Genomic DNA, 14521 nt, shown 5'->3' on the forward strand with positions numbered 1-14521 from the left:
AAGCCATCTTCCATGTTCCTTTAGGCCTCACACACAGAATGTTTAAAAAACACCAGCGCTACTACAAGGAAAAAGCAGCATTAAAAACACACTATTAGCCACATTTTTGAATAGCGTTTATGGGTGTTTTTTTGCATTAGCATTTTTTGTCATTTAAATAAAAATAATAAAGGAAGGGTTTCCGCGCTCACGGACCTGAAGGCTTGCAGCCACCCCTTACACTTACCCCCGAAGGAGTGAGTTAAATCATAAAGAGAAATTAATTAGGGATAGATGGCGCTACCTTATCAGGGTACCTTGATTTATATTTTAATGAACCTCAAAGGAATCAGGAAAAAATATAATAAATGCACCCCTTTATCCCTCATTAGGTAGTGGATCTAGATGTCCAACGTTACCTGAGTGGACTGTACTAGCAGGTCAGTCTCATACCTACATGCAGGTGTACACCATGTGGCTAATCAACATAAATTAATTAGGTGACAGTTTATAAAAATCAATAGTGACAATCAAATCATAAATAAGTAAATAAAGTTAAATAAAACACCACGGTACAAACTTATATTGATCCCCAAATGTGTCCAAATGTGCTTATAAGCATAAAGGTGAATTTGAATAGTCCCAACATTAGGCATATAGTGCAAAACTGCACATTAGATAATAGAAAACTGGTGGAAACTTAGTGGAAAAAATTGATGAGAGAGATATATATAATAGTGTAAAAAATAGTGTATCAAAGTCCAATAGCAGGAAGTAAAAACGTCTGTGATAGGTGACTTTCGTGAACACAGCTGATCAAATCCAGTGACTTGCGGTGCTCCTCCTCAAAGATCCCCACTCACCAGCTCCCTGCACCACTGCAGGGGTAGTAGGCATGTAGTAGTAAGCAGCAATAAGATGTGTATGGGTCCTCAGGGTCCACCGCTCCAGCTGTGAGGTATCCTTCAGTATATCCTCATATAGAAGAAACAGGGCTCCATAGTGTGATACATTTTAAATAGTTTATTTATCTATCACAACAGCACAGAAAATAGCCAAATAAAGAATAAAAGTTTGAAAACATGGCAAACTAGTCACACAGTGTGTAAACTGTTTCGTATGGAGAGTGCAGGGCGTCTAGAACCATCAGCTGCGCGGCGTGCGCCTCAGCTGCGTTCCACACTCTCCTACTTCCGCGTGTGACGTCAGTGCGTAGCTCCGCCTTACGCGTTTCATCATCAACGTTATCAAAGGCGCAGCTAACGTACCTCGTCCTATGCTATTTAAAGACAAGCAGTGTATGTGTTCCTCCCACTCTCCTCCCCTGGGTGTACTCATAATCTCATGTCGCCTCCCAGGACAGATCGTTGCAGGCCGGAGAGGAGATCCAATTACCATATAAGGGAGCCTGAACTTATATCTCCGCTTGTCGTTAAAAAGGCAGACTTAACATAACGTGATCCTTAACAGCATAGATAGTAATGTTCTACATAACATTAGTGGTCAGTTGACCTCTCAAAGTGACTGAGCGATACCAACTCCTGCTCCAAGCTGTTTATATGCAGGGATAAGAGGGGGAATAGGATGAACCATACGGTGGGTGAGCCTAGTGGTAGCTCAATGTATTGCTACTCTACCCATAATGTTAATATCATGATACCCCCTAGCCTTACGGGATGTCCATGCGAATGAGATGTCAAAATCCTAGATTAGAGAGTGTTCTTGACCCCCCGCTTCTAGCCCCCTATGGGGTTATATTCATCCATTTTTCCTGCATAGGCCGGATTAAGGAATTGGTATCGGCATAGTAAGAACAAAACATGTACATATATAAAATTAGTATTGTGAATTAATAAATTAAAAGATAATTAGAAATTAATTAATAAAAATTAATTAATAAAAAATATATATATATAAAAAGAGAAGACAGATTTATAAAAAAGATTTATAAAAACGTATCAAAGAGATTTTTTAAAAAGAAGCAATATTACACATAGTGGACCCCTATATTCATATGTATAATGGGATAGTATACATACACATGTATAATGATGTTCTATACTCTGGCAAAACAACCATCAATAGCCTATCAAGTGTGTGTACACCCCCTCATGTCCCCTCTCGGGGTTAATACCACATATGGGGGCTCCGCATGTATACCCCTGACCATATGTACCCATGACAGAAAAGTACCTTGAGGACACTGTATACCCCTAGGCTGTGTGGTATAGGGAGAAGCCCCATATAAAAGGTCATATGGTATACCCTGCATAGTGGGGCATCTAAGGAGTGCCAGTACTAGGATCAATATTAATTGACCCCCCCCCCCCCCCAAGGGGCTTTGCATATGGTAATATTAATTAGACAGGACCATAGCTAGGGATTAGCTATGAAACAGTTCAAATCTATATCCAGATTTAACCCCCTCGGGGCCAGGGATTGTAAGCGGTAGATCCATTCGGTTTCATTTTGGGAGATCAGAGTGAGTTTGTTGTTTCCTCTCCAATGATCTTCCACATGATCTATACCATAGAACACAAGCCCTGTGGGGTCTCTCTGATGCACCTCATCAAAATGTCTAGACAAGTGGTGTTTAGGGAACCCCTTCTTTATATTATTAATATGTTCCCTAATTCTGACTGCCAGGGGGCGGGTGGTTCTGCCCACAAACTGGAGGTGACAGGGACATTCTATAATGTACGTAACGTAAGTACTCTGGCATGTGATTAGTTTTCTGATTTTGTATTGTTTGTGGTCAACTGTAGATTTGAATGTTTCTCTCTTCCTGGGTTGTGGTTTGCTGACCCTACATGCTAGGCACCTACGGCATTTATAGAACCCTTTTAGGCCTGTACTGATTTTTACTTGCTTCAGGGGATCTACAGCATTATGTACTAGGAAATTACAGAGGTTGGGTGCTCTCCTATAGACAAATTTAGGTTTTCTAGGGAGAATTTTTGATAGAACTCTGTCCTCTTGTAGGATAGGCCAATACCTGTGGATAATCCGTTCAACGTCCTTGTATTGATTATTATACCCTGTGATGAACAGAATCTCTCCTTGTTCATTTTTTCTCTTCCTCGTACTTTTGAACAGGGTCTTTCTGTCTATCTTCATGATATCCGATTTCAACTTTGCTAGGGTATTGGCTGCATATCCTTTTTCTTGGAACCTCTGGATAAGCACATCTGCTTGTTTATCAAAATCCGCAATTAAGTCACAATTCCTGCGGAGCCGCATTAGTTAGCCCTTTGGATATTTCCCTTCCACCTCGGGTGGTGGCAGCTGGAATTGGGTATATACCCATTGCGGTCCATTTCTTTAAAAAAGGTGCGGGTGCACAGAGATGTACCTGTCTTGAAGATTTCTAAATCAAGGTACTCAATCTTCTCAAAGTTCCACTTTCCTGTAAAGGTGATTCCATATTTGTTATTATTCAGTTGTCGAAGAAATTCCTCAAATGTATCCGGTGTTCCATCCCATAGGATGATCAAGTCATCAATGTAGCGCCTGTACAGCTAGATTTGGGGGATTTGCTGGTTGTAAATGTACTCCTCCTCCCACATATCCAAAAAGAGGTTTGCTACACTGGGGGCATAACGTGCCCCCATGGCTACACCTTTAGTTTGTACATAGTAGTTGTTACTGTACCAAAAATAATTGCATTCCATGGCCATCTTCAGCCCCTCCAGGATGTAGTTAATCTGCTGCTGCTTCATCCCTGTTTTTTCATGCAGCGCCTTCTCTACTCCAGCCAGCCCGTCTTTTTGTACAATGCTGGTGTACAGTGAATTAACGTCTATGGTTGCTAGGATCCAATTCCCCCCCAACTTGAATTTCCTGCAGTTCCTGAATTAGCTGTTGGCTGTTCCGTAGGTAGGATTTCCCTTTTTGGACTATTGGTTTAAGGTATTTGTCCAGGTATTCCCCTAACCTCGAGAATATGGAATTGATCCCACTTATTATAGGCCTGCCTGGTGGCTTATGCAATCTTTTATGTATTTTCGGTGTGTAGTACATGACTGGAGTCTTAGTGGACTTTGAGAACAGATATTCAGCCTCTTTTAAATTTAGTATCCCTAGTTTCTTCCCCTTATCAATGAAGGTCTTCAGTTTCCTTTGATACTTTTTCTTGGGATTGCTCCTTAATCTCTGGTAGGTATTCTCTACCTTTAGTAAATTTTCCATCTCATCCTGGTAATCCTTCTTGTCCGGGATGACCAGTCCACCCCCCTTGTCCGCTGGTCTTATAATCACCTCATGTCTTTCCCCTAATTTTTTGATGGTGTCCCATATATGTTTTCCTTTTCTGTCTTTCCTCCTTAGATTTCTTAGATCTTCAACCATCTTCTTGAATGCATTCATGCATTGGCTACCTGGTGTCTTTGGGTTGTAGATGGAATTGTTTTTAAGATTAGTTTGTACATACTCAGGGGCTGCCCGTATACCATCTCCTTGATTTAGAGCGAAGTGTTTTTTGAGGTTGAGTTTCCTCATAAATTTCTGAAGGTCAATGTAAGCTTCAAATTTATCTAGCGTTTTCTCAGGAGCGAACTTGAGTCCTAAATCCAGTATCTTGAGTTCTTCATCAGAGAAAGTAGAGGAGCTCAGGTTGAATATTCCTTTTCCTAGTATACTCTCCTTTTTCTTCCTACCTCCTCTCCTTCCTCTTGTCTGCCTCTTCTTTCCGGATAGCCTGGCATTGTGCCCCTGTTTCTTTCCTGGTTGTATTCCCTCCCATTGTTGGGATATGTCCATTCTCCGGGATCCTGTCTCCCCATAGGTGTGGGGTTGCCTAATCTTCTCTGTCCACCTCTTGGGGGTCCTCCTCCATTCCCCCGTTGTGCTCTCCATCCTGGGGTCCTGTAGGGGACACGAGTTTTCCACCTTCCTGGGGGCCTGTCCTGGTAATCTTCTCTGCGAAAATCCCATTGTTCTTCATATTCTCTCCCATAAGAGGGGTGAGAATACTGTGTATTTCTTATAGGTGAGAATCTGTTGTATATGGGGACATTAAACCTTCTGGATGTTCTCTGGTCTAAGGGCTCCCAGTAGCTCACCCTCCTCTGGTTGGGTGTGTAGCCATATTGCTGAGGCGTTCTTGGTCTCCCTCTAGTATTCATCATAGGATATACTGGCGTCCCTGGTGGCGGGGTATTTTCCCTTAATCCCAAATGAAACCAAATGGATCTACCGCTTACAATCCCTGGCCCCGAGGGGGTTAAATCTGGATATAGATTTGAACTGTTTCATAGCTAATCCCTAGCTATGGTCCTGTCTAATATTACCATATGCAAAGCCCCTTGGGGGGGGGATCAATTAATATTGATCCTAGTACTGGCACTCCTTAGATGCCCCACTATGCAGGGTATACCATATGACCTTTTATATGGGGCTTCTCCCTATACCACACAGCCTAGGGGTATACAGTGTCCTCAAGGTACTTTTCTGTCATGGGTACATATGGTCAGGGGTATACATGCGGAGCCCCCATATGTGGTATTAACCCCGAGAGGGGACATGAGGGGGTGTACACACACTTGATAGGCTATTGATGGTTGTTTTGCCAGAGTATAGAACATCATTATACATGTGTATGTATACTATCCCATTATACATATGAATATAGGGGTCCACTATGTGTAATATTGCTTCTTTTTAAAAAATCTTTTTGATACATTTTTATAAATCTTTTTTATAAATCTGTCTTATCTTTATATATATATATATATATATATATATATATATATATATATATATATATATATATATATATATATATATATTTTATTAATTAATTTTTATTAATTAATTTCTAATTATCTTTTAATTTATTAATTCACAATACTAATTTTATATATGTACATGTTTTGTTCTTACTATGCCGATACCAATTCCTTAATCCGGCCTATGCAGGAAAAATGGATGAATATAACCCCATAGGGGGCTAGAAGCGGGGGTCAAGAACACTCTCTAATCTAGGATTTTGACATCTCATTCGCATGGACATCCCGTAAGGCTAGGGGGTATCATGGTATTAACATTATGGGTAGAGTAGCAATACATTGAGCTACCACTAGGCTCACCCACCGTATGGTTCATCCTATTCCCCCTCTTATCCCTGCATATAAACAGCTTGGAGCAGGAGTTGGTATCGCTCAGTCACTTTGAGAGGTCAACTGACCACTAATGTTATGTAGAACATTACTATCTATGCTGTTAGGGATCACGTTATGTTAAGTCTGCCTTTTTAACGACAAGCGGAGATATAAGTTCAGGCTCCCTTATATGGTAATTGGATCTCCTCTCCGGCCTGCAACGATCGGTCCTGGGAGGCGACATGAGATTATGAGTACACCCAGGGGAGGAGAGTGGGAGGAACACATACACTGCTTGTCTTTAAATAGCATAGGACGAGGTACGTTAGCTGCGCCTTTGATAACATCGATGACGAAACCACGTAAGGCGGAGCTACGCACTGACGTCACACGCGGAAGTAGGAGAGTGTGGAACGCAGCTGAGGCGCACGCCGCGCAGCTGATGGTTCTAGACGCCCTGCACTCTCCATACGAAACAGTTTACACGCTGTGTGACTAGTTTGCCCGGTTTTTAAACTTTTATTCTTTATTTGGCTATTTTCTGTGCTGTTGTGATAGATAAATAAACTATTTAAAATGTATCACACTATGGAGCCCTGTTTCTTCTATATGAGGATATACTGAAGGATACCTCACAGCTGGAGCGGTGGACCCTGAGGACCCATACACATCTTATTGCTGCTTACTACTACATGCCTACTACCCCTGCAGGGGTGCAGGGAGCTGGTGAGTGGGGATCTTTGAGGGGGAGCACCGCAAGTCACTGGATTTGATCAGCTGTGTTCACGAAAGTCACCTATCACAGACGTTTTTACTTCCTGCTATTGGACTTTGATACACTATTTTTTACACTATTATATATATCTCTCTCATCAATTTTTTCCACTAAGTTTTTCATCAATTTTCTCATTAATTTTCCACCAGTTTTCTATTATCTAATGTGCAGTTTTGCACTATATGCCTAATGTTGGGACTATTCAAATTCACGTTTATGCTTATAAGCACATTTGGACACATTTGGGGATCAATATAAGTTTGTACCGTGGTGTTTTATTTAACTTTATTTACTTATTTATGATTTGATTGTCACTATTGATTTTTATAAACTGTCACCTAATTAATTTATGTTGATTAGCCACATGGTGTACACCTGCATGTAGGTATGAGACTGACCTGCTAGTACAGTCCACTCAGGTAACGTTGGACATCTAGATCCACTACCTAATGAGGGATAAAGGGGTGCATTTATTATATTTTTTCCTGATTCCTTTGAGGTTCATTAAATTATAAATCAAGGTACCCTGATAAGGTAGCGCCATCTATCCCTAATTAATTTCTCTTTATTATTTTTTGTCATTTGTTCAGTAAAAACACTCCCTATAATGTAAAAATGCCTAAAAACACAAAATGTGGCTAAACGCTTGTTACTTGTTTTTTTTTGTTTTTCATTTTTACAACTCAACAGCCTCTGTTCCTCGATGCACAGGCTGTCATTTTTTTCTACTGCCCCTAAAGGCTTATGCCTCCAAATGTTTATGTGTGCATGGACACATAGGCTAACATGGAGGGGCATTTAGAGGCAGTTGAAAAAAAAAAAAAATCAGACACCCCTAACAGCAGCTATAAAAACGTCCTGTGTGCATAAGCCCTTACCATCAAAGCCCAATAAACATAGCACCAATTATAAACATTTTCAAAATCACATCTTAAAGCTGAACTCCAGGCAGAAATTTCCAGAGCTTTTCAGTCAAAAGGTAATTTCCTATCTCTCAGCTATTCCTCCATGTTTTTCAATACGGGTGTTCCACCACTGAGAAATTCCCACTTGAATCATTTAGAAAAAAAGACTCTGTGCCCTTAATTTTTATTTAGTAAGGTAGGTGGCTGCTATGCCCATGGTTTCCATGGCTATTGGTCTGGTAAAATCCCCTGTGTAGTTTCTTCTACAGTGAGTGATGACATAATCACAGAGTGCAGAGAAGGAAGACCAAACTATAAAGACCTGGCAACCACAATTTTTTCTGAGAATAAAAGAAATATGGGTGCAATTAAATGTAGAGTTAACAGTAAATGGTTTAATTGTACTAGTACATAGAGAATAGGGATGAGCCAAACACCCCCGGTTTGGTTCGCACAAACTTACGCACAGGCAAAAAGTTTGTACAAACATGCGAACACCATTACAGTCTATGGGACACGAATATGAAAAATCTAAATTGCTCATTTTAAAGGCTTATATGCAAATTATTGCCATAAAAAGTGTTTGGGGACCCGGGTCCTGCCCCAGGGGACATGTATCAATGCAAAAAAAAATTTTCTTGAAAGGTTGAATAGGCTATGGGGGTACCTCAGCCTGTAGAATATTTTATAAGATAGGACTGATATGGTGGACTTTAACGTTACCAGTAAAGGACATCTAAACAAAATAATGCTAAATATCTTTATTACAAAATAGTTTAAAATATTATACAAATAAAATCAATTGATCAATATGCTCAATCACATGTAGATTATAGATCTCTGTTATTACAATGTCAAGAGGTTGATGTGTTTCACATCTTTTCTTCTTCAGGAACTTACCTTCTTGACTTAAAACAGAGATCCTGTTCAGAAACATAAAAGGATACGAACATTATTTACATTTTGATTCGATGGGAGTGCACAGGCGTTCTTTTTAACATACCAACCAATTACATAGAAAAAATTGCATAAAGGGCCACTTACGTCTAGAAGGTGCCCACAAAGAATGACGTGCCAAGTGTCATGGGAGAGCAATCCAATAACCAGTATCTTTCAACAATAAAAAAATCAATGTACGTAAAGCTGTTAGTAAGACCAAATAGTTTATTCTGAAAAGTATCAATAAATGTGGGGTTGGAAGGTAATATTGAGTGCTGAGATAGATATAAGGTTGAAGGCTACCCATAATGATAGAGTACTTACTTAAGGATGACATTTTAAGTCAGGAGAACCTGTAGTTACTCAATCAAGATCTATAATCAATAATCTATATGCTGCATCAAAATAGAGTTCCTCTATTTTGAAAGAGAACAAGCAGAAAGAATAGTAGGATAGATATATACCTCAATGGTATGAAGATATTACTTAGTGATGCTGTTCAGAACAAAGTTATTCAATCACTTATAAGGGCAATGTAGGAAATATACCCTGCAAAAGTCCAAAATAGTAAGGTAGAAAAATGAATACTGTCTTTTAATAAGTATATAAGTGAAAAGAAATTCACTGGAAACAGTATATGACAGTGTGTAAACTTGCCATCTAACTGATAGCACAGGAAACTGTATACCCTTCTGATATTGCTATTTATCAAACATCTCTTGACTCACATTAATCATCCAAAGAATCTATGAAAAGCACAATTGCACAGCCGGTGAGTTGAAATCAACTCACACAATAAGCATTGGCAATGTGTATAGTAACATTACCTCATATAAGTTGCACTCATCTCTATTATCTCCCACCAACAAACACAGCACTGTTCACAAACCTGTTCAACCTAAAGATATAGCCCGTTATCAGTGCCAAAACTGTGTCCTAATTAATATACAATGCAGGTGAGGAGAAGGGAGGGTGCTAGCAAGCTGGGGGCATGTGGAAGGGGCCTTTTTAATAATACAGGAGACCGTTTGCACTCCCGCGCATGTGCCGTACCATAATCCATCTGAGAATAAAACCAAAAGTCTGCGCACTAGAGCTGGCACGAGTATCGTAATAATGGATGGTACGCAACCAAGCTGTCCTGAATGAGTAGAGAAGACAAAATCTCATAAGCCCACTCTGTACCCCCTCACAGAACCACACCACAGCCTTTTCTGCAAAAATGGACAAATAACACTATATTAGGAATAATAATAGAAGAATACCTCCAATGCAAGATGCCTGACAAAATGGGAATCCCCAAGCTCCTACCACCTCAACCCCACCACCTTGGTTGGGCAGGGGGCCAAAACATTAGCCCTACTGCCCCAGACTGTAACCGTGCCAGAGGTCCCATTAATCAAGGCCTGGTTATACATCACATCTCAAGACCCCTTGGCACGTCATATATGCATATATAAAGAATTCCCCAAAGCGACGAAAAGGAGATAGGGAAAGAATACTTGGTTATTGTAAGAATGACTTACGCTGCAACCACATCCAAATCCAGATTTTACATAGTAGCATTGTTTAGAACAATTTTAAACAACAAAACAATAGATAACTTTTATGATCATAAAGATGTGTCTTTGAGGTGCATGCGCAGCTCTCGGACATGGCGGATGCATAGAGGCTGAGCTCCGGATCCCGTCTGCTCTCCAGACCCCTGCGCCACGTCTAATCTGCTTCAAAAGCTACAGGGGTAAGCCCTGATACTACCTGAATGCCTGCAGAACCCCATGGGCAAGATAGGCCAGCAAAAACACTGCTACAAGCTGATACTAGATCCGCGCCACCAGACCGCAGTAGACAAGTTCCTTACTAGGCTGCAATCCCTGGCCTTGCCTAACTCTGCGGACCTGTTCGCTAATATGGACCCCTCGTTGGGGACGGATGGCACGGACGGTGGCATCCTTCAAACACCAGACATACAGCACACCCCTGCAATGTCCCCCCCAAACAACACAGGCTGTTTTAACCCCTGAGTTGCTGGATGTGAAGCTCCAGGCCCTCCTTCACCAACTGACCCATAACATCGCTGCGGAGGTGGGTAAGCTGTCCCAGGAACTGAGGGGGGAAATTGCTCAAATAGGGGAAAGAACGGATGTTATAGAGACTAAAATGGATGATCTTGTCCACTATGTCCAGGAACTAGAAGAAGAAACCTCCTCACTGAAACACACTGTAACCCAACTCCAATTGCAGCAGGAGGACCTGGAAAATAGGGAGAGATGTCAGAATCTATGCTTTAGAGGTATTCCGGAGACAGTGGGAGATAATACTCTGCGATCATATCTGCTGGGTCTCTTCAACACTCTATCCCCCAAAATTGCGGACATAGACTGGACACTGGACCGTGCTCATAGGTCTTTGGGCCCTAAACCACCCTCTGGAGCCAGACCAAGGGATGTCATTGTCCGCTTCCATTTTTATGACAGCAAGGAGGGCCTGACCCTTGCCATACACAACAAGTCATCTACTAAATACAAGGGGGAAAAAATCCAGATTTATGATGATCTGTCCCCACTCTAGCTAAACGCAGAAATCTCTGTCCAATTACCTCCCACCTACAAAACCAACGCATCCCATATTTGTGGGGCTTTCCATTTCGCTTGATAGTTCCTCGAGATGGTATTCAACATTGTCTTTGTGACATACATGAAGGGGAGGCATTCATTAAGAGTTTGGGTCTACCTCCTCTACCGGAAGATTTCATACTCCCACCTGCTTCTTTGTCAACCCAAGCAGCACCCGCTACACCTAGTAGGATGTGGACCCTGGTTCAAAACAAGCAGAAGAAATCCTTTTCCACCCCTTTTCCACTGCTCATCCAGACGTCCTCCTTGAAAAGTTGACAGGTATACTCGGCTTTAATTTACAGGCCAATGTGCCTGTGCCCTAGAGACAGAATACAATTTTTACACTTTCTTTTTTTATATATGCTATTAGTTGTTTTTGTTATGGACGCTAGGTGGATCATTTCTCCTGAAATTGTACAGTCCTTTAGTATACATACAAAGTATACATAACTTGTTCTTTTTCTATATTCTGTTTTTTTTTTTGTCCTTCACCATGTTAAGGGAAGAAAAGGGACATGTTTACATTCGCATGCACAGTTTTATTCATTTTTCAAGTCACTACTCTCCTGCTGGAGAGCAGATGGATCCTTCCTCCCTGCCTCTCCATCTGATGGGACTCGCCAAGTGGCCTAGAATTGTCCAAGACTTTTGTCTAGGACTCCTGAGTAGTCTGTATTGCTCAGGTGTATTGACTGTTTTTTCTTTCTTATTACTTTTTTATTACTTCAGACCCCTCCTGGGTCTCACCAAAATTGGTTTGTGTTTTTTTCTTTTTTTTTTTGTTGTCATTTTTTATTTACGTATTTCCATGGTCTGTTCTACTCATGGTACCTTAGAAAGTCCTACTACAGACCCATGGAACCTGTTTTTTGTATATCCTAAACCTATTCGTACTTATATTTTGTATTTTGTTTTCAATTTTATTATTATTTCCTTGCTTTCTCCTTTTTGTTTTTATTTTTTATTTTTGGATGTACAATTTGTGACATACATGTTATATCTATATCTATAATGTGTTTTTTTTCTCAAACTAATAAAAATTACAATTATAAAAAAAAAGATGTGTCTTTACAGATGAGACACACTCGGACAGATACAAGTTAGATTATCATATGATTACATCTACTATGTTGTGTGGGATATAAGAGTTCAAGAGCTATAGATCCGATCATAGCGTTAACCCAGAAAGGGTTTGTAGCTCAGGGACTCATTCGGGCCTGGTGGGTGGGTGGCATTTCATTTAAAAATCCACCTTGCCCCATGTTGGAATAATTTTTTGTCTATGTTCACTCCTCTTGGATCTTAAAGAACCCTTTCAAGGATCATAAATTGCACCATTGTATCATGTTTATGTTTAAAAGCCACATGTCTGCCAATGGGAGTATACAATACGTTTTTTCTAATATAGTAAATTCTGGTCATAGATTCATTTCCAGAAATTCTGAAACGTTTTACCAACATAAAATGTTCCACATCTGCAGAAAACAATATATACCACACCTTTTGTTTGACAATCGACATGTATTCAATATTATGTATATTTCCATTAGGCAGAGTAAATGATGCTCCTTCTAAGATCCAGTTACAGTATTCGCAGGTACCACATTTGTGCATATCCCTACTTTGTTTATTGGTCCTTGAGGGTTCCTGAAAATGACTATGAACCAATCGATCCTTTAGAGATTGACTTTTTATGTATGTGATCTGAGGATAGTCATTGATATATTTCCTCAGGATAGGACCACCGGTGAGGAGATGCCAGTGTCTGCCTACCGTCCTTTACCATATGATGGTTACTTGAGTATGTAGTAAATATCCTCACAAAGTCTAACTGTTTTTTAGATCTCCTACCAAACAATAGTTTGTGTCTTTCTTTCTGGCATGCCTTATTATAGGCCTTCTTTAAGGTCGTTTAGGTATAACCTCTTTTAGTAATCTAGATTTTAAAAGATTAGATTCCTTCTTGAAAGTCTCTTCATTGGAGCAGTTGCATCTAATACGTAAGTATTGTGAATATGGTATGCTCGTAACCGCTTCAGCCCCGGAAGAATTTACCTCCTTCCTGACCAGAGCACTTTTTACGATTCCGCACTGCATCGCTTTAACTGACAATTGCGCAGTCGTGCGACAAGGCTCCCAAACAAAATTGATGTCCTCTTTTTCCCACAAGTAGAGTTTTCTTTTGGTGGTATTTGATCACCTCTGCGGTTTTTATTTTTTGCGCTATAAACAAAAAAAGCGACAATTTTGAAAAAAAACGCATTATTTTTTACTATAATAAATATCCCCAAAAAAATAAAAAAAACATTTTTTCCTCAGTTTAGGCCGATACGTATTCTTCTACATATTTTTGGCAAGAAAAAAAAAAAAAATCGCAATAAGCGTTTATTGATTGGTTTGCGCAAAAGTTATAGCGTTTACAAAATAGGAGATAGTTTTATGGCATTTTTATTAATAATTTTTTTTTTTTACTAGTAATGGTGGCGATCATCAATTTTTATTGTGACTGCTACATTATGGTGGACACATCGAACATTTTTGACACATATTTGGGACCATTGTCATTTATACAGCAATCAGTGCTATAAAAATGCACTGATTCCTTTGTAAATGACACTGGCAGTGAAGGGGTTAACCACTAGGGGGTGGGGAGGGGTTAAGTCAGTACTAGGGAGTGTTTTCTAACTGTAGGGGGGTGGGCTAGCTATGACACATCACTGATCTCTGCTCCCGATGACAGGGAGCAGAGATCAGTGACACTGTCACTAGGCAGAATGGGGAGATGCTTGTTTACATATGCATCTCCCCGTTCGTCCTCTCCGTGAGGCAATCGCGGGTATCCCTGCGGCGATCGAGTCCGTGGGACCCGCGACCCGGCTCACGGAGCTCCCGCCCGGCGCGCATGCAATGGCACAGCAGGGAATTCAATGGGACTTACAGGTACGCCCATTTGCCCAGCCGTGCCATTCTGCCAACGTACATCGGCATGTGCCGGTCGGGAAGTGGTTAGTTAGTGGTTGGGGATGGGCACTGGATGCGTGAAGTATAGCATTTCCCGCCGTGGGTTTCCTATATAATGACGTTCCCAGTCTTCCATCCTCCTGTTTAAATATGTCTAGATCGAGAAATGCTATCGATCGCAAATCATGCTGCACAGTAAATTTAAGATTATATGTGTTGGCTGCCAACCTCTCCATAAATCTCAGC

The sequence above is a fragment of the Aquarana catesbeiana genome, linkage group LG03, assembly GCF_042186555.1.
Source record: "Aquarana catesbeiana isolate 2022-GZ linkage group LG03, ASM4218655v1, whole genome shotgun sequence".
Classification (NCBI taxonomy): Eukaryota; Metazoa; Chordata; class Amphibia; order Anura; family Ranidae; genus Aquarana; species Aquarana catesbeiana.